We start from the raw sequence: 22126 nt of genomic DNA, 5'->3' as shown, positions 1-22126 counted from the left end.
TTTTAAATACTTACAAAACCGAGACTCTCTAGCCTGTAGCCCTTAGGAGCGGAGAACTGCTCCAATTCCAGGCAGAGCTTTGTTACGGAAATCTCCAAGGTGAACGGAAAGCAGCCCTCACAGGGTATAATCACTGCTTGTGAGTTTCCTTTGTGGGTTATTAAGATTAAAATGATTAGGTTACTGACTGTGTGCTAGAAACAATTGTTCATTTAACTATGCATAAATTATTTTAAAGGTGTGAATAGGTCTCATTGCCGAATCAAACATTTTGCATAAAAATGTCATTAGAAAGACACCCTGGTGTGGTGTTATGGGATAGTAATTTCAGTAATAGAAATGTGAACTCTGTTATAGACAACATAAAAGCTTGTTAACCTGTAGAGTCCACAGAAAGTGAGACTACCACAACTGCCTTGTATATTGTTGCTCTTTTATTGATGGAGAAATACTATAGCTAGAGGTAAGTTCTAAGTCATCCTGTTAGCTCTGCCCCATTATCTTGTACGCTTCATGTTGGAACTGAAAATATCTTAAGTATAAATTTATACAGTAGCATTAAAAAACTTCAAACTCAGTGTGTTTCTTCAAGGATGAACTAACTGTTCATACGTATTTTATATTTAATAGTCTGCAGAAATATACTAAAAAGCCAAAAGTGGCGTGTAGACCATTTATAATTCCTCTATTTGAAATGAAAGCTCTTAGAACAACTGAAAAAAAGTTTTGTTAAATGCACTGCATTATACAATCTAATTTTTTGCAAGCTATATTGATCAAAACTATTCTGGCAGCAGAAATGGAACAACAGAGTAATAGCCAAGCTCCTTCATGCAACCAAATAGCATGGAGTAGTAAATGGAAAGCAAGACAAAGAGGACCAGAGAGATCACATAAAATGTGGTATTGCAGAATATTAAATCCACTGCAGTTAGCCAGTAACATATGAACAAAATTAAAACAGACAGTCTGAAGCTGCAAGCTGGGAAACATAAATTTGTATCTCACTAATGTTTCCCTAATGGATAGCTCCAATGCATGATGGGGATTTATTTTTAAATAATGTTATTTCACTGCTAACTGACCTTCCTGTCCAGTTCAATTTACTTAAGGAACCAAGATGCTTAGAAGGTATGATTTTTGGATGAAAGAGAATTTTTACAAAGTCACTGTGAAAGCCAGAATCAGAACAAGACTTGTTTTATTTTGACTCAGAGAAGTATTATGATAAACAAAATGCTTAAAATAGAAGTGCAGAAACCCAATTCTATTTAAATGTAATTCTGAGACCATACTAGATTCCCAGGCTTGGAGTGAGCTGCATTTTGTCTGAGTATTGTGCTCCTGTGAAGCTTTAGAGGCTTTAATAGGGCTTTGGGCAAATGCAGGCATCCACCCACACAGAGCTTATTTCAAGTCAGGGTCCTAACACTAGATTAACTATATTGGACTATAAATAATGCACCTGTCAATTGCACAAAATAGAACTAAAGAGCAGATGGTTCCTCAGAGTAAGTGATGTGTGGTGAATGCTAGTAATGCCAAAGCTTTGGGCAGTGGTAAGGATAGACCCTGATCTTGTTCAGGTGTAGGTAGTAACTACATTTCAAGTAACTATTGATGTAATTATTACTTCCTGTTTGCTTTAAAGTAGCTCTTGTTTCCTGCAGATGTTGTGCAGGAACCTCTTGTTTAAAAAAAACCCACGTTTATAAGACTATGGCATGTCATGGCAGTGTGCGACTGAACAGACTGTTAATTCTGCTTTGTCCTGGTTCTCATGGTTGGTGTTTGATAACATGAAAACCTTTTCATATATCTGACATTGTAACATATATTAAGTCAGTCTGTACAGTCATGCTATGTTTATACTAATAAATTAAACAGTGTCAGGCAACATTCATTATACCAGTATTATGTTGTCTACATTGCTGAATTATTAGTACAATCCTTTTCTCAGTTTTGGCCTGGGTGCACTAGCTGTCTCCTAAATAATTCTTGGGTATGGTTTGGGAGTTATCACTGTCCAATGACTATTCTCAGTAGTAATTTTGGATATTGTCAGTATGTTCTGCGTAGAAAGACTATTTAACAGTGTGGGTGCCGGCCTTTCTAGGTTAGCTGGCTTCAGTCCTGGAGAAAGGTCAGAAGCATATTTAATTTTTTAGCACTGAAATTGCTTCACAGTAGGGTAGTACATCACAGCTGTAACTTAGCACTTAGTAGCTCTGGGACTGGGGAGAGAAGCAGCTTCCAAGAAAGCTTTTGAGCTGTAAATGACCATGTGAGCAGATTCTATTGTTTCAGGCAAGACTTAAACCAAATTATTCAGAAATGGCTTTCCTTTGCCTTTTCATTTTGCTTTGAAATAGTCCAGGAGGTCTCTTCACAATCTATAATAGCTGAGAAGTATGCATGCAGCTGCTGTATATCTCCTTGTTGTTGCTAGTTAACCTAGTGGGAGATAACTTTAGCTCCTAGACTTCATCTTAGAGCGCTGGACATCAATTCACACAGCATAAAGTACAGGCTTAGTCAGGCTCTACTTGGCTTCTACCATGGCATTTTACACGTCCTCCACCATGGCCTGATTACAGCAGAATTATTGTTCTGTGGAAAAAAAGCACAAATAATGACTGCATGGACATGCTATAGAGACATTTCAGAATTTTGGTTTGTGCTAAACCCTAGGTTGAAGAACATAAAGTTGTAAAATGTATGTATATGCACATATATCAAATAGGGTGAAAACGGTCCCAAAGAATGGGGGGAAGGAGATTTCCCAACTTGAGAAAAGTGTAATAGTGGCCCCTTGTGGGGCTTCAGACAAGGAAGCTTCCAACATCCTTGTGAATGCCAAAGCTTTGGGCAGTGGTAAGGGTAGACCCCGATCTTGCTCAGGTGTAGGTAGTAATTATATTGCAAGTAACTATTGATGTAATTATTACTTCCTGTTTGCTTTGCAGTAGCTCTCCTCTCCTGCAGATGTCATGCAGGAACCTCTTGTTTAAAAACCTTACGTTTATCAGACTATGGCATGTCATCACAATGGTCTCTCCTGCCATGTTGCTGCCAGTGTGAGTGTTCTGGGAGAGGGACCGAAGCTTCTGATGTGGACAAAGCTTCTGGTTGGAGGGCTGAGGAAGAGCTCTACTGGGAGACCATAGAAAGGCTGAGGAAAGCATGACCCAAGCCCTCCCTGGTAAGTCCACACGTGATGTGCCTTCCTAGTCACATATACATGTTCTGCATCTGTCTGTCTTTCTTTTTCTTGGCCATTATGGAGTCTACTTATTCTGGGAGGTGACCAGCAAAAATCTCAATAGAGAATACTCAATAGAGAAAAAAGATAGAAGGTGTGACTTTGTGTCTGGGGAAATTTTTCTCTGAGAGGCATATCCCTTTTCATATGGCTCCTATATCTCACTATGAAACTGCTGTTAAATAAGACAATGGCTTCTTTCCGCATTAAACAAGAACAAATGGGAAAATATTTTCACAGGAGTTACCTACTGATTAACCACTCTGAAATGTAGGTTCTAAGTCTATTTTCTAGATTTATTATTTTCTGCCAAAATTGATTTGGACAAAAACCATAGTAATTACCTAATATGTAGTTAGCAATTTTCCATCTCATTACACAACCCTTGTATCTTATTACCCATTTAAATGAATACCTGTTAAATGAACAGACCTGTACAATGCAAACAATTTTTCGATCCATCAAGCCAAAACAAATAGAGGACTCCAATAAAGTCTTTACAACAGTGTACCACACTATAGGATGCAATAAAAATAGGATTTATTAGTGTAATATATCAGCTAAATGAATATAAAACTTTGTAACAGAACCAAAATTACTTTTGGGGATGTCACATGATTGTACTATAACCCTAATCTTTCAAAATCCCAAGGAGCTTTTATCTTATCTGAGATAAGATCTTTGAGTATTTGTCACTATAGTGCTCCTAAAGTGACACTATTAATGCTGGCTGCACCTAAACTTGATACTAATTGTGCAATGATCTATCCTGCTGACTTTTGTCACCAAATACGTCATGATTTCCACTAGTGCAGGCCTGAATCTCTATAAAACAAAGACTTAACAACAGCAAGCTGCAGTGAACCTGAACGTGACAGTGGATTAGATTTATCTGTTCTCTCAAAGTGTGATTTAGACACGAGTTCTCAGAGGTGGAAGAAAACGTTCACTCCTGGTTCTCTTCATGACAAAATCTAGATCCAAAACCTCACATCTTAGGAAAATTTTTATATATGTGAGTGGAATTAATTAGGAAACTTACTGACAATGAGAAGGAAGAGGGCATACACTGGCTGATTGTCTCAGAAGCATTTAAAAACAATTTGCTTTTAACAAGGATTAGGACAGGAAACAGAGAATATATATTTTTACTAGGAACCAAATGGAAGGGAAGCAACATTAAATGAAATGGAAAGGCATACCCTCAGAAAACTATTTTAGAATGACTAAAATGGACTGAATTTCTTACTTGTAAAAGATACTAAGTAAACAGTTTGTTAAAGTTAATGTCACTTTTTTCCAGGCACAAGCTTGAATGTAGTTGATAATTACTGAGTTATACTGGATGAGCTCTCATGGACCTCCTGTGTCTAGTCCTTTCTGTCTGCAGAAGGATCTAAGGATAACCCTGCACACATACGTGGCTGCAGTCACACAGCTCACTCATTTCTCATTTACCGGCTTTCCTTTAGGAGGTGTGTGAGTTCTGACAGCAACAATATCAACACTTCTCTGTCTCAATAAAAACTCCTACATTTAAATTATGGAGAATGAAAGATAGATAGCACATCCTGAATCTGCAGAAACAGACCAGGGAGAAAGAACGATGTGCAAAGATCTCAGCAGAAGCTGAGTTGCACTCAAAGCAGTTGTAGCTTTTAAGAGGATCGTCACCTTGAACTGTTCTAGAGGATAATTTGTATTTGTCACCCATGGGATTCCTATCCTTATCTTAATTATTCCAATGTTGTGTGTAGGACAGACTTCTGTATTACGATGACACTGACGTTGTGTGCGTGTTTGTGGTTAGCTTCTGATGGCCGCCTGCTCTGATAATATCTGCTCTCTTCAGAATGATTACATATTCTTTATGCCATGAATGTCCAAAATAGAATTTTACTTCAGAAGAAAAAACACTGTTGAAACAGAGGTGGCAGAGATTTCCCTTATGCTATTTCTTGCTGTAATCATGGCGTAGCAGATATAAAACCAGGAACACTTACCACTTCCCAATGATCCAACAAACTAAGGGAGAACAAGAGTCAACAGAGGTGGAAAATGCAGATTCATGTCTTGCCTGCAATGAGTCCTTAACTGAATATAGAGTAGCATAGTTCAAACTGAAAAGCCTAAGGACATTAACCTCATAACAGACAAATATTCATAACCAGTTCCTTTTGTGAAATGGGCGTCTTAGATTCATGGTCCACTTCAAGTCCCCAGCTAGGCCTTGAAGTTGGCTTTCTGTCATGCAAAATGATTATTTATCTGTCTGTTGCTACAACATGAAAAAAACCACCTTTTTCAAAGTTTGACTGTCCTGAGTTTCATGTTGCAGAAAAGGAATAATTTCAAATTAACACATTCTTCTTGAGTTATATTATGCATTTCAGTTCTTCAAACCCTTGACTCATGAGATTTCTGTATTTACCCTTCTTTTATGAAATGCGGCTGTAGTACTGTGCATTAAAATGTTAGAAAAACAGAAACATAGGGGACAGTTCATGTAAACTTTATTTGAAGCCAAAAAAACATGTAACAGGACAAGAATTATATCCAACCTAGAAGAATAAGGAGAGTATCTTGATTTAAAGCAAAACCAAAAAGGATGACCCTGTGCAACAATTAGAAGCATGTATTAGAGATGTCAGAAGCCTGCAACAATTAGAAGCACGTATTAGAGATGTCAGAAGCCTTTTAAAGTGCTTTTTCCTGTGGAAATTACTGTCCTTTGGTATTAAGTAATAGTCTGAAAAATCTATGCTAAAAAGACAAAACCAATGCAGGCTCTGTGGGAAGTTTTTTCTTGCTTTCTATCTTTCTCTTTTTATTTCCTTACAATTTTATTACTCCCCCGCCGCCCCCCCCCCCCCCCCCCCCCCCCCGGAACAAAATAAAGTATGTTAAAGCACAGAATCCTTGTTTTCAGAGTTGAGTGAATTTTTATTGCCTTGTGATAAATCTCAAGAAGCAAGGAACTGGGATGGAAACACTGAGATGTTCCTGGCTACATAATACAGTTACTAGGCACTGGGCCATGCATGTATGCACACACATACTTTAAAATAAATGTAGTCAAGTAGAATAAAATAAATTTTCTAAGGGTAAAAGCTGAGCTAAGCTTTTTAATTTGAAAAGTCAGCTTGATTAAGGAATAAGACCACCCACTGCTGGGAGAAAAATGCTTGTACCATATATTATGCATATTTGGTATCCACAGGCTGATATGAAGTATTGCAAGGTGGAACTCTACCGACTAGGTAATGAAAAAAAGATGCATTGAGACAATAAAAGAAAGTAAAAAAGATTTATTAATTCATGAATTTACATTCTGCATAGCCAAAAACTAAATCTTCCAGTACAAAAGTCTACAACAACATATTTGCATTAAGGGTTCAAATCAGGAAGCTACTTGCATATACAATTAACTCTACCCTTATTGATTAAATCAATCTAAACAAGTGCTTAACACTTACAAATGCCTAAAAGCTTTAATGAATTGAGGCCTACATACCTGACCTGAAGTCCTTTGTCATCACTCCGAGTCTTTCTATCAACCAGAAAGACCTTTGCGTTTATGCAGGTGTAATACTTAGAGCATTAGAACAGGCTCCTAAATACCCATCACACCATAAAACTTAGATTAAAACTAACATTTTGAATCCCAAATTGCATTGCTTTGATTTTGTTTGTTAGCTCTTGTTTGCATGTCTCTTTCTTACTAATACTGTTGCTGTATGCCGAGCTTAGGCTCTGATGTGAAATTGAAGTGCTTGCTTGTAGAATGACAAAATATTTGATTTGACTTTGGTATACCTGTTTGTTTGCATAGAGAATGTTAATTTGTTTGATTAAAGAATTACCCCATGAACGTTACTTGAAATCAGCATGACTTATACAAATACTTTCCTTGCCCCAGAAAGGAGGGATGTGTTTGTATCCTATCAGTTGCAAAACCTCACTTATCCTGTGCCATGTAGTAAAGGCTGCTCTTAAAATGGAAGACATTTTCTGAGTAGAAGAAATACCTGAATTTATAATATTTTTTCTTTCTTTCAGTGAACTAAAGTTTCCACCTTGTTTAAGCATAGTTTTCTCTAAGGGAAGGTTCCTTGTTCTTCATAGTGACTTACAACTTCCTCCTCAGTTATTGATAAGGACATCCAACATCTCCTTAAGGCATGGTTTAATACAGATTATTTTCCCTGTAAGAGTTATACAGGCTCAAAGTTAAAAGTGTAGTTGGAGCACCTGAGCTGAGAAACACAATGGTTAATGTCACCAGAAGTGCTCACTCGCTGAAGTCTTGATCCAAATTTCAGTAAGCCTAGAGTGACCATAGGTTTGATAACTGGAAAGCGTACCCATGTTGTAATTTGACTGAGTTGAAAGCATGAAGTGTAAGAAGTAGTGTCTTCCAAAAGTACGAGGTGTAACAAATATGTCAGGTAGATAGATGCTAGATAATTAAAAAGCCTGTGGGCAGGCAATAAGAACTCTGTAAGAATAAGAGTTAATACAGTTCTTGAAGAAGCACAAATATACTAACACTTCACTGCATTTGAGATCGTATTACCATTTTCAGGACTTCAGTTGTGAAGAAAAAGAGTGTGTACTGGTGGCTAACAACCACTGTGCACCACAGAAAAGTAGCTGCCACTTCTGGCAGTAACAAGGAACATAGAACTGAAAAGAAAGTATCTTATTTATCTGTTTATATTTTGCAGATAGAGATTCTGGCAAGGATGGGTATGGTCACCACTGAATGGTTAAATTTTAGCTCATTTTTAGTTGGTTGCAGTTTCGTGAAACCCTTAAGCAAGGTTGGTTAATTATCCTTAACTTTCTTCTTCAAGAAGCAAAGACGGTCTGAGGCAACTGGGAAAACCGTGTGACCTAAAGCCACAGCAAATCCCAGAATTCCTGAGCCACCTGGTCCACAGGGACTGCAGAAGCTTTAGAAAAGTTGTTGCAGCAGCGAAGCTCCCCAAGAAAGAGCCTGCCTTAGCCCTTTTTGTTCACAGCTGTCAGCTTTGACAGAAAGAGACTGCTTGCTTCATAGGTGCTGAAGTACCACATGCTCAAGCTCTTCCTCCGTTCACTACTGTTGCCAGTTCATTTCAGCATTCATGATGTCTTTCTAGTTTCCAGAGACCTGCTTTAGTTTGCTACTCTCCTCTCTGGTATCAATCAACCAACCAGACTGAGGTAGTACATTTATCTGGGACCTTATTTTAAGAAAAAAGGGTGCCTTATTCACCCAACTTACTTCCTATTTACACAGCTCCGCTAGAGCTCTGGCCTGTGAACGTAGGATAGCTGTGCCACTGGTTCAGCCCCCGGCTTCATTGAAGCATTGCTACTGTGTTAGTAGTTTGAGGTCCTCACCACGTAAGACTGCACTGGGACAGGAAAATAATCAAGTGATTTGGAAGCTGGTCTGTAATTCTGAAGACCTGGGGTTGGTTTCCTCCCCTGGTTCTTTTCTATTACTGGGGAAGTCATTACTTGTGGTTGATCAACTTGTGTGTAGTCAACAGAAGTTTTGTGTTGATTATTGGTCTCAGCGTCTTATCAACAAGCATTCCTGTTTCTTTTCCAAGCTTCATTGGCTTGTAGGAATTAGTATAATATCGATATAATCAAATAATAATAAAAATGAAAAAACACTTTTGTAGAAACTGAAGTGGGTTTTGCAGACCCAAAGAGCATACAGGGATACTGTGCATTATGCAGGCAATAGCCTCCTAGCGTAGACATTACTTAGACCAGCAGAACAGTTCTATTGCTGGAATAGCTGATTTCTTGTCACTGTAGAAGGCTCCAAAGAACCCTGGCTGTTCCCTAAAACAGGCAAATTATCCCTTTTCCTGGTTGCATAGCACTGTGTTCCTATTTTACGCCTGAAGCTCTTTGCAGCCCACCTCCTTCAGTCTCAGACTGTCCCATTTGTGATGGTAAAGCAGAAACCCAGCTCCACACTTTTTCTTTTGTAAGCTTCCTGTGTAGGAGCTACTTCAGAAGCAGCACTGTGGGCACTGCTGATATGTCTACACAGGAAACACTTAGATAAGTTAACTGCTGTGAGAAAACTTTTTTTGAGGCATGCACGCAAAATAACTTCAGGTTGCTCGCATTTTAATAGTTGACTGGGTTACTTCTCCTTTGTTACTAGACAGATGCTTCAGAGCAGTTGATAAGTGATAAAATGATGTAGGGAAGTGCTGGAGCAGCTGTACCTCTGGGGTTATTTAAAAGCATGGGGCTTCAAGCGCTCATTCGGACTACTTGTGCCTGAGGCTGTCGCCCACACTCAGCAAAATGATCTATACCAACAGAACCATCCCCATCTTATTAAAAGAGAGTTACTGGCATAGCTGTCAATCTAAGACAACATCATGCCTCTGGCAGATTTGCCAGTGCAAGTTTTTTGTTTGAAACTAGCCAAAGTTTTAAAAGACAAAATGGCATAGGAGTGTTCACTAGGGACCCAATTAGAATTAAATTAATGTTTAATTATGTGCGCTTTTAGAATGGAAAAAATACAACTATTTTATTGTAAAAAATGTATAGCTTTTCCAAGTGGCAAAGTTAATTAGTGTACTTTTTATGTTACCTCTTCAGGCCATTTTTAAATCAACAATCAACAATTATCTTCTGAACCTCTCTTCAGTCCAGAGAGAGGTATATTTAATCATCAAGTGTCAGATCCTGCTTTTTTTTTCTTTTCTGTTTGATAAATTTCCTAGTTATGAATTCAGTTTTGTATTTACAGAACATAATTCTAAAACAAGAAAGCCCATTGAAACCTTTCAAATTGAGTACAAAACAAACTGTGTCATGTACAGCACCATGGGCCTGAATACAAAGCAAGAGTTTAATGTCTTAATAGGACATAGGGTGTTCTTTGTGACATTTAATTTATACCAGCAGCACTTTTAGCAAATGTATAGCAAATAGTCCAAACCTCAGATAAAGAATTCATCTAAGCCTGTTAAGAGAACAAAGCTTTTGTATGTCAAACACTGACATAAGACTCTGCCCTGGTCTTGCCACCTAATCTCTTGTGCTCCCAGATGTATCCTAGTATCTTGCCTGCTTGAATTTTTTTGTTTATTTTTATCAAGGAATCATAGGATAGGAAGGCCTTTGAAAGTCAGAGTAGATTTGGAGATTACAGAGACATCTCTAATCCTTATTCAACACCATACAACATTTGAAAATTCCTGTAAGGAAAACTGTTCATGCAGTGATTCCATGCTGTCTGAGGCTAAATAAATTGGACAAAAATGAGAATTATTGCCTTACAGGAATTTCACACCAAAATTTGCCTTATTCTAACTCTTCACACTCTGTGGTCAGAGTATCATAGTAAAGTAATTTAACTCAAAATAATATGACAGGTAACTTCTGGTCTTTGAAATGAGAAAGTATAACTTCTGAAAAAAATAGGTTTTTTTTTTCAGTTTCCTTTCAAGAGTTTATATTAAAAAATATTAGGCTATCACAAAGAAATGGATATCATATTAATGTTCCCATAGAACAATGGAATTACAGCATAACAATTTAAGTGGAAAATACCATTTAAAGGTGCATGAAGAAACACAAATAATTAATTTTTGTCTCATCCTTAAAGTAAGAGTGGTTTCTACAAGGGCCAAACCCAAAGAAAATTTAATCCAACGTGAGATTTTTTTAATGCGTTCAGTGGTTCTTGATTCTAAGTCTTTTCAGGACATCCAGGTTTTTCTCTTTTATGGTAATATTGGTAGAAAAACGTTACTGCTTCTCTCAGTAGCTCGATCTAACAGTTATTTTCAAATAGCATTCATCCTTGTGCAATGTACCCAGAGCCTGAAATGTTACAAATCAAAGTTCAGTCTTGCTGCACAAATTTTGAAACTGTAAAATATTTCAATTCAGAATGACCATTACTTAAGAAGACATTTCCCTACTTAAGAAGATGTTTGCTTAAACTGCAGTGAATTTATTATTCTTTCTGTGTAAATAACTCTAACCTTTCTATCATTTGTGTATGATAGTTGCATAGATGATATACTCTAGAAAAGTAACAATAAATAAAAGACAGTCCCCGAAACACAGAAATCTTACAGTCTGTCTGACAAATGTACAGTGAGATGCACATTGCTGAATAGTGAAACTCATTCATATTTAATACTAGCTTTGTTTCAGCGGGATCAGGATGAGATATTTTTTATCACAAATAAGAGACTCAATTAGTTGTTTAAAAAACATAGGAAGGAAATGAAGAAGCAGAAGATATAGCTTGACATGAGTGGTTTGATTTATGCTGTTATTATATCTCATTTCAATTAATTACTTATGCCTAAATGGAAAGTGAAAATCCATTTTTGTAATTTTGTTTTAAATTTTTATCATGGTTTCTCTCAGATACTGCTACAGCAGTGCTAACTGTATATCTCTCTATTGGCTTTCCCCTAATAAATTGAATTTGTGAGTTTATTCAGTCAAATGTACCAAGGAAGGTTTCAAAAGGGTGGAATGGTTTCAGAGGTGACCGCGTTTCCACCAGTTCTATGAATAAATAAGGCTGAATGTCCATTTTAGTGCCACAGCACTTAAGGCTACAGCATGAGTTTAGTCCCTTAGAAGACATAGTGGTATCCACTTTGCAGAGAAACTCAGTAAATGATCTAGCTTTGGAAGCTGGGAAAAATTCAGTTGGGATTCATCCCTTCTGGACCATCAAAGTCAGTTAATCATAAACCATATAGTGTGGAATTTATCACCTACCTGTAAATGTCTACAGTGTAAACATGTACATCTGAGCTAGTCATGCTTTTTATAGTCAGTGGGGAGTAAAAGGCACTGCAAGGGCACAATTCGTCTGACCTGCTTTAGACTTCTATTTTAAGATGAGATAAATTGTGCCCTAGAAATGCCAACTTCTCTTCATTGGCTGCAAAGGCAGTCTAAGACAACTTACTCAAATACAGATGGTTGTTTAAATCTCGGTCAAAATGCATGGGAGAACAAGGCATTTATTCCTCAGCTACTGAACAGAATTTTAACTCTGAAAAAAATGTTTTCCATGCTCATGACACATCTGAAAAATAATGTGACAATTTTGAATTCAGTAACGTTTTTGTAAAAAGCTGAGTCATCTGTGTATTTCTCACATGGGAACAAGTGCACTTTCTGTTATCTGTTTAGATGTCTGTTATATGTGTGTACGTGCGCACACACGGCCAGCGCATGGTTTTTGAGGCCTCTTTGCTGCCTTGTGCTTTCATTGTGTGATCATGTCAAGGAGAATCTCAGCCTGGGCTATGTGCCACGCAATGAAACTGGAGTGAGGGGGTAAAGACCAGAGCTCAGACTTGCAGCTTGGAGTTATTGCCTTCAACTGAGACTTTCTAAAGCCTGAAACCTTGCCAGGAGACCAGCCTTCCCTAACAGCAGTGAAACTCTCTGGCAACGACCACGTGGGCTCTATAGTGATGGATGAAAGCAAGCAGAGATTAAAGGATATGTGACCAACTGCCTGTAGTCAGGCCACGGAAAGAAGGTGTTCTGGCTCTGCATTGCAAGTACGGGAGCTACCACTCTCATTTCAGGGAAGTGTAAGAGTGTTCTCCATCTCAATGCATAGAGCTGAACTTTCATATCCACAAAGACTGAAGGTGTGTACATAATTATTCGTAGTATCTATGTGTATGTATTCCATACAAATGTATTGCTCCATTCCATTTTGCATATATATCTGTCTAGGTCTAGTAAGTACATAATTGTGAGATGTATTATAGTAATATTAGCCAGAATCAGGCTAGGGAAATAATTTATTAGTCAGTACCTTTTTTTTCAAAAGCAGTATAAAAAAAAAATTTATGTTCCCCTTCCTAATAATTTCAGTGTATGATCTTCTCTTGTCGCTGCTGCTTGCCTGCATGAAGTCCCCAAAAGAAAGCAATGGAACCTCTGAAGCAACCTTGTTTTCTGTGTGCTCTCTCAGTCTGTTAGCTCTAAAACACCGAAAGAACAGAAGTGATTGGACTTGGATACCTATAATAATAGGCTTATAAGAAATGCATATATAAAATTTTGTTTGCAATTTAAAAAACTTCTGCATTTCTGAATTGATTTCTCTATCCACTTTTCTTGATCCTCACCTCAGCTTTTCTTTTGCCCCGCTTACCTTTTCATCCCTGCTTTATTAACTTCACAGTGTTTCCCTTCACATTTCATTCTGTTTAGCTTCTCCCAGAATTCATTTGGATTATTTTTTCAAGGATTACAGACATCAAACTTCAAGCTCTGAAGTGTTATGATGTGACTGCTATAATTCTCTTCTGTTTTTTACTCCTGGGAACTGCTCTGTTCATTTAGATTAGACAGAATGTACATTATTTTGGGCTCTAACAGTATCCTCTGTAGATGAATGAATGAATCTTTTTTTTATTTAGGGGGGGCCTTAGATGCTGTAGTAGTAGGTATGACCAGTAGTGCTAATGGTAGTAAAGACACAAACTTCCAGGAGAAAGCTGGAAGCTTTTGCTCTTCAGCAAAATAAGTCATTGAGGTCACTATCAAATCCACAAAGACTGAAGGTGTGTACATAAATATTCGTAGTATCTATGTGTATGTATTCCATACGAATGTATTGCTCCATTCCATTTTGCATATATATGTGCCCATTGAAAGGATTTTAAGTACTATGCCTGAGCAATGTGTTTTTTCGCTGGCACTTGTCTATGCATGTTGAATTCCATGCTTGGCAATTAAGTATATGGTCTAGTTTCCAGCTGTAGGGGTCAAAATATTTATCACCAGGAGCTAAGCAAAGTACTATAGCATTTTAAAGCCAGCATAAGAGAGTTTGGAACAGACATGTGAAAAGATATTATTATGTTAAATGGCCAAGGACTATCTATGAGGGTTCCATGACCTTAGTTAAGTTTCAACTGCACATATAAATCAATTTGGTTTTGAACATTCTCAATTTCTGTATAGATCCTTTCATCAAAATAATGTTGTTGTGTTTATCAGCAAGTAGAGAAGAGACAAAACTTGGGAAAAGCTATGATAACATTATCTGGTGGGAATACTTTGGTCAGTTCAGGAAATTGCAAGTGTGATAAATGTGGGGTTTGTTACTTTGTTGTTTCACATTATGCATGAGAAAGGCTCCTGATTTCAAAATCTAATAGAAACTTTTAAGGAATTAAAATATTCTTTTTAATCCAAAGTGATTTTTTCAATTTAACTTTTGACATTTTTTTAAAAAAACATTGGTTTTAAATATTAGGTAAGTTTCAAAACAAAATCATTGAATTTTACCAAAAGTATTTGGGGAAAAAAACCCCAATTTCATTAACAACTGTCTTCTTTAGTTCTAAGTACAAAATTTTAGGTAACATTTTCATTTCATTTCAAAGCAATAGATATGTTTTATGCGAAAGAAGTGGATGGGATAAAATAATGATTAAACTATAGCGCTTGTTATCCACATGCCTTACTTCCCACATTCATAACTGAAAATATTTTTCTCAAAGATGTGTGGGGAGGAGAGAAGGAAAAGAAACAGCACAAGAGTTTCAAGATTAAAATAAGTTTTAAAAATAATGCTTAGTTATTTTATTTGCTGTGATAGGCAAGAATCAGCCTGTTCACAGCAGCGTGCTGGCTCTTTTACACATAAATGCAGCTTCTTCAACTACTTCACTGTACTTCAGGAACAAATTAAATGATGAATACAGTTTCTGTTAGGCAGAAACCCCAGGAAATTGGTAGTTACAGATTCTAGCAACTAGACTGGTGGAGTGTTAATGATTAGTTATTTTTTACTCTGTATTACTCTGATAAAAAGTATTTTCCCCAGGATTAGTGGCTAAGGTAAGCATCTGTCTTTTTGTTTTCTTTTTAAAGTGTTATTGAAATTATAAAACCAAACTCCAGAAGAACTGCAAATTTAGTGGCTTTTTGCTGTTGTAATTATACGTTGTATTTCTCTGGCAAATGCCTGTAGATAATTGCTGCATTTGTACTTTTACAGGCAGGCTGAAAATATAGAGTACTATTGCTGAAGAAGGTATAACAAAAGATATAAGCAATAAATTACTGTGTTTCTTTCAAGCATGTAAAAGGCAATGCTTTTTCCAGTCGCTTTGCTCATTCAGCAGTTTTCCTGTGAACAAAAGACATTTCTACACAGTCAAAAGTTTTCTTATTTTCTTATTTATTTTTGCACAATGTATGTTGTAGTTTTTGAATCTCCAGTTCAGTGCCAGATTCTTGTTTGGGGAATGAGGAATGGCTTGCCGTTTCTGCAGCTCTAACTTGCTTCCTCAGCAAGTTCTCAGGCATCCACCAGCAGAATCATATTACCAGAGGTCACTGAAGAGGCTGCTCCTGACAGCATGTATTATAACAGAGAGTCATCATTGTTGCAGCCATAATTTTTATTAACATTACTCACAACCTGGAAATGCCAAGCGTAATTCAGACCCAAACCCTTTTCTCACTCTCCTCCCCATGACTACTTCCCTCATTTTCCTGCCAGCTTGCTTATCTCCAGGGTTTCTTTGAAATACTGACCTGCTAAATTAGAACAGCAAATGCAAGTAGATTTATTTAACTTTGAAAGCCTTGTTGGCAGAGTCTTTTCACTTTTTTTGTGAAGTAACTTCTGCATTGGAAGAGCATCTTAATGTGACACTATTCTGTTCATTCCTCTTTATCACAAGCACAGCTTTCTTTCCCATAAACTCCAGAGCTTTATTTCATTAATTGTCAATGTGATTACTTACTCTACAGCATAATGAATGTTATCTGAAACATTTAGTGTGCCTTTCTGCCTGGTGCTCAAAATGTATTACAGTAAGTGCTGAAAAAATAACATTTTGTATGTTAGTACTTTCTTCTGAGTTGCATGAAAAAGTCTTGCTTTGCTAAGTGTATTTACGTTGTTCAGGAATGGCAAGAGGAAGACCCTTACCTACCTCGAAGGAGTATTCCTTGGGCATTTTGCTCATTGGCAGCAGCTAGTTCTGGCACCCTACTCCTTGTTCATCACTGTGTGAGACTCCCAGCTGTCACTGGGCACATCTGTGTGGGTGTACTGGCTGCACTGCCCCTCCAGAGCAGCTCTGTCCTGGGAAGCTGGAGCAGAAGGCAGCATGGCAGAGTGGAGCAGCGCTATGGAGCACACTGGTATAGAGGGTTGGTTTACATGGGTAAGAAAGGATAAACACAAGGCACTCGCTGTATCCACTCTGAATTCACTGCAGAAAATGTGGCATCCATCGGGAAGACATGTGGGTGCACTAATGCACACCTGTGACCCAAATAATAGACCGATACCTCTCTAAAGAGTTTGGTAATTTTGGTGTGGTACCATGAGAACGTGCTATTAAGCTGGCTTGTTTCTGGCAGATCAATGCATGGTTAAAAACAAACATGCATCTCTGCCCCTGCCTATGTGGAAATGGCAAAAGACATCAGTGGACTTTAAATCAATGATAGATTAAAGCTAAACCCCTCAGGTGAGACAGTAAAGTGTTCAGGATTGGTGAGCACTCAATGCCCCTTACCAATATTGAACAACCAAATCCTAATTCAAAGTGGAAAGCATAAACAGTTAATCCAAGCACAAAATAAAAGGTGCTGTCAGTTAGACCTCAAAGTACCTTAAAGTGTTAACCACTTACCTTTACATGAAAATGTGTGAATTTCAGTGTTTTGATTTCATGATGGCAAATTTGCCTTCACAAGCACATTTCTACACTAGAAAGCTCAAATCATCCTTGAGATAAAAGCAGATGGCTGGATTTGATTCTAATAGCTGACTGAAAGCTTCCACCATGAATTATTTTTGGTTTAAAATGAAGGGATTTTTCCCAATCTCTTTACTGCTACTGCTACAGACACTTCAAGTGTCTTGTTTTTGGACACAAATGATTCTACCTTTCATGATGGCACAACTTCAGTCTTCATCAGGTACATTAAGCTTCTGATGATGGGTTTTATAAATCACAAATTACAGCATAATGTAACTTTTGACCTGAAGTGATTGTAATAATTAAAGCCTGGTCTTTTGACCGCGTTATAGCATTAAATTTCCTATAGCAGAAAAATATTTATTGAGGGCATAAAAAGCAAGGATAAACACTCAACCTTTTTGTCATTATAATTTAACTACTCTAGTCACTGAACCTGTCTGGTTCTATTTCTGTAAATACTACCCTATATGACCTACCTTGACCAATATATTTTACAAGCCAGAGTCATCCATTAAACTTGTGAAATGACTTTGCCAATACAGCTTGTACAAAAAGCCAATAAGTAAAAAATGGTTCTCCTATGGGCTGTCTTAGCATTTCTGGCCATGATTAATATAAGCAATTGTCTCAGTTTGGCTCTTCAAGGAACTGGTAACTAAACAGAAATAATAATGCTAATGGAAGGCAAAAATAAGCTTGTATTTTACATCATTGCCTGGAGTTCGCATGCAAAATATGTTTGATATGTGCCAGGTTTACTGTGTTACCAAAAGACAGGAAGGTGATGGCGCGGATACAATGAAAGTGCCAAATGCAAAGTATGCTGTCAGTGCATGATACAACAGTGATGATTTTTTTTGCCAAATATGATAAATAATGGTAGCCTAGTCTTTTTAGTTGTTTTTTTTTCCAGTGGCTATGCCTCTACATATGAGCTCAGAAAAATAGAAAAATGGTCTGCCTTCAGAATTAGCATAATCATTATTGTATTTGCTAATTATATATAACAAACCAATATGAATACCACAAACTCCATTGCCTAAAATTGTCCAAGCAATTCTGTGTTACTCTACGTTTTGAAAAGTCTCCCACTAGTCTTTCACAGCCTCAAAACTTTTTGAAAGGACACCTTTCATTAGCATTCAGATGATGTGGTGTTTGTCGGATGCTCCTGGCCAGCATCAGCTTTGTTTAGACGTGTTATTAGAGATTAGTTCTTTTAAAAAAACTTAAGTATCACGGGAGAGACAAGGAGTCTAATAATTAAAACAGTCTCCAACAGAACATCATGCCTATTCCCTGCTAAAAATGGTCTTCCTATTATTAAATACAAACTATTCTGTCTTTCCAATCTAGAATTAATTTGTGCAATGTTTCTATTATTTATAATTTTCTGTGTCATCAGCTGCTCAGCAGATTAACAATACTTCCTTTCTTTCTGAGAGTAATTATAATGGGAGAGCTTTTGTATTCATCAGACTTTTTAATAAGGTTATTAATACTTACATCTCATTACATCTGTTGAATCATAATTTAATTTTTAGTTACTACATGCATTTGTGTTTTGTATATGCACATGCTAATTATTGAAATTGTTTATATCACAGAGGCTAAGAATAATTCATTTTAGACAAGAGAACAGTTATTGTGCCACCGTTTTCAGTAGAATTTATATATTACAGACATTTTGATCTTTTGGCTGTTGATCAGAAAACTCTTTAATTGCTATTCCCTAAATTTAACATTACAGAACCCAATCCAAAACCTGTTGAAGTCAAGGGAGAAACATCCACTGATTTCAATGGCTATTATGTCAGATCATTAACATGTTTTATTACTGCATCTCTATTTCTTAAGAAAAGCAAAATTGTCTTTCAGTATTATTGGAAATGAAGGACAAAAAGGAAGAGTGGATGGTAAGAATGCATAGCTACTTCAAGTGGACTACTCTCAGAAGACGCACAACTTGTATTTGGCAAAGAGAAATGAAATGTGGCCTTTTATTTCCCAAACCTGAAAGTCCATTCAGCAAAACAGCCACCAGGAAACCTGGAGAATACTTTGGCCTTGATCCAGCAAAGCACTCAGACAGGTTTATCTTTAAGCATGTGAATATTCCCATTTGAGCCAATGGGCAACTCTGCGCCATGTCTGGCTGTTTTCGGCCGGGGTGGATGAAGGGAGTAGGAATTTAACAGTGGATTTATGATTACAGTCACGATTAGGGTCATGGTTAGGGCCAACCACTGGTCACAGGTGCAGCCCGATTTATATCAATTCTAAATTTCTGCTGTCTAAACTTGAAGACTTAATTGGACACTTCGCTTCTTACAACACTGTGTTAAGCCATTGAAAGATCAAAACTGTATGGTCTGAAATAAAGAGGTGACTCGTCATAGGAATTATTTTCACTAACTTCAGCCTTCTGGCATCTAGCCAGATGTTAGGCACAAGAGAGGAGCTCTTCTATGGGAATTCATATCACCTGTAATTATTTTGCTTTTGAATGGGATGAATTATTTTTTCATATTTCCTAATTCTCTCCAGAAGTTACAAAGGAGGCTTAGAGAACTAGCTTACTATGGCATCATCATTTTTTAGATATCTAAAATTAGTGGAGACGATGAAGCTCAACATAAATTTATACCTTTAACAGGTGTTCCACTGGCCAAGCTGAACCTGTAGTGAACTAAAAATGTGTTAAGCAATGAATTAGCTGCTGTGGGTATTTAATGAGTCCCATTTATCCGTATTTACACACAATGCCAAATGATTGTTCATTTAAGTGCCTTCATTTGCTTTACATGTACAGAATTCCTCTGTCTTCTCCCCACTAAAACCAAATATTAATGAATGCACAAATACCTAAGGAATCTATGTGCAAACATGGTATTTATCTTATGTGTAAAGTGATACCATTTTAAAAACATGGAGCTAGATAGTAAATAATTTCTTCAATGACAGGGGAAAACAAATTGAAGTGGATGATTATAGGTTTGTGATAACTCAAATGGCCATGAATGAACACAGCCTGAAGGCAGACAAAGCCTTCTGTTGAAATCAATGCCGTGAGAAAGCATGAAGAAGCAATACAATAAAAAAGATAAATTTGAATAAAAATTTACCAACTGTAAATGAATTGTAGGTAATGCCAAGACAAGTTCCTTGATAAATAATGTAGTCATGCAGTCCTAGTGCCTCTGTTCAAAAACACATAGCTTAAACTACATCCCAGATACCAAAACCAAATTGTATATATTTGTAGTCATTTAACTAAAACTTTATAAATGACTAAATTTTTCCTTTATAAACAGTTTCCTTGGGTTTAAGGTAGGTTACATACCTGTTTTTAAGTTTATAATCTCTTACTCCAGTTTTTATCATTGATATAATTGTCAACCACCAGCTAGCTATGCTGGCTGTGTCGTCCCCCCCCAAGGCTCATGCCCACCCAGAGGCTATTTGCTGATGGAAGAAAGTGAGAAATAGAGAAGGCATTGGCTTTGTGCAAGCACTGTGCAGTCACAGATAAAATATTGCTGTGTTATCAACACTGTTTCAGTCACATATGCAAAACACCGCACTGTACGGGCTGCTGTGATGAAAATTAACTCCTTTCCAACCAGACTCAGTGTAGTCTGTACCGTTAAAATAAAGTTGGTTTTGACAGCTAGGAGTCCCATATTTGCTCTATTCTCTTGGTAGGTCTTATAAAAAAAAAAAAAAAAAAAAAAAGAAAGTAATTACAAGGTAAGATTATCTAATCTCCTAGGGAAATCTTCTGAAATTGTAATGTAGTAAGTTAGCTGTCTGAGAAGACAAGATTTAGAACAGTACAGAAATGAGAAACTAAATAAAACGGAAGGTCTACAAATAGGAATTACAGATGAATAAGAGTGATATTTTAATTAGAGCCATTATGACCAGAAAATAGATATTTTTTAGTGCACTGTCTTGTAAGTAATGTTACAAAATTCTCTGCAAGTTGTAGCTCAAGTTAGATTGTATCCTAGGCAATTTAGTTTAGAGTAATAAGTTACCTTAAAGTGAATGGAAAGCAAAGTCACAAATAATTAATCTGGTAGTACTGTAACTAGCGTTTGGATCAAATAACTACCGGATAAGCTTTTAAACACTGTGCATTAAGTGATTGCTGTGGTTTTAAAATTATAATTTTATGCAAAATGGAAAGAAATTAACAAGGAGAGTAAAAGTCACAACCAAGTTAATAAGCAGAAGGTACTGAGGTTCCAACCCTCAACCCCTGGATGTAAGTGTCTAATGCTAATTAAAGCTTCCTGATCCACATGTATGTATTTATAGTATCTAGGAACTCCAAAACTCATGTAGCATTTACTAGGAATTACAGATCTGCAACCCTGTAATTTCTCTAAACAATTTCTGCCCTTGCCAGCTGCATGACAAAATTAAACTTGCCAGTTATAATTCTGCAATTGGCTTGACACTACTCAGTTTGTTTAAAGTGAACGTCCAGTTGGGTGATATCTTTTTATGAGAGCATTGGTGGCTTCATCAGTATTTTAGTATGGAGACAAAATATGAATTGACAGAAATAATGAGGATCTTGGAGTCTCTTGCATTGTCAGTTGGGTAGGAAAGGTGATACTGCAAATCTCACTCATGCATAGTCTCATTTATTTTTACCGAAATGCCCTGTTAGAGCGTTTCTCCATATGTTTTTCTGGCACAGGAATAAAAAGTTTAGTGAATGTGAGCTCTGTAATTTTTCAATTAATTGACAGGAAGGCATTTTTTTTACCTACAAGCAAATGCAGATCTATTTATCTTCATATGGGGAAAAAAAATTATACAGTCTATCTATCAGTCAGCCTAACAAGCTACACCCCGTACCCTGACAGTGCTGTCACACTCCAAGTCTTTTGGGCTTCATTTCCAACATTGCTCACTGACGTCACTCAGGAGCTCCAGCTGTGCTCACCGGCAGCTGCTGCCAGTCCCTTGCTGCTTGACTGCTCCCACATTTTGCTCTTCAGCACAAAGCGGGCCACTTGTGCATGACATGCCAGGGCAGACAAGGAGCGAGGAACCTTGTTGAGTCTGTCTACACAGTGTTTTGCAGACA

Source organism: Falco biarmicus, chromosome 5, assembly GCF_023638135.1.
Source record: "Falco biarmicus isolate bFalBia1 chromosome 5, bFalBia1.pri, whole genome shotgun sequence".
Classification (NCBI taxonomy): Eukaryota; Metazoa; Chordata; class Aves; order Falconiformes; family Falconidae; genus Falco; species Falco biarmicus.
Note: the sequence above shows the minus strand (reverse complement) of the source record.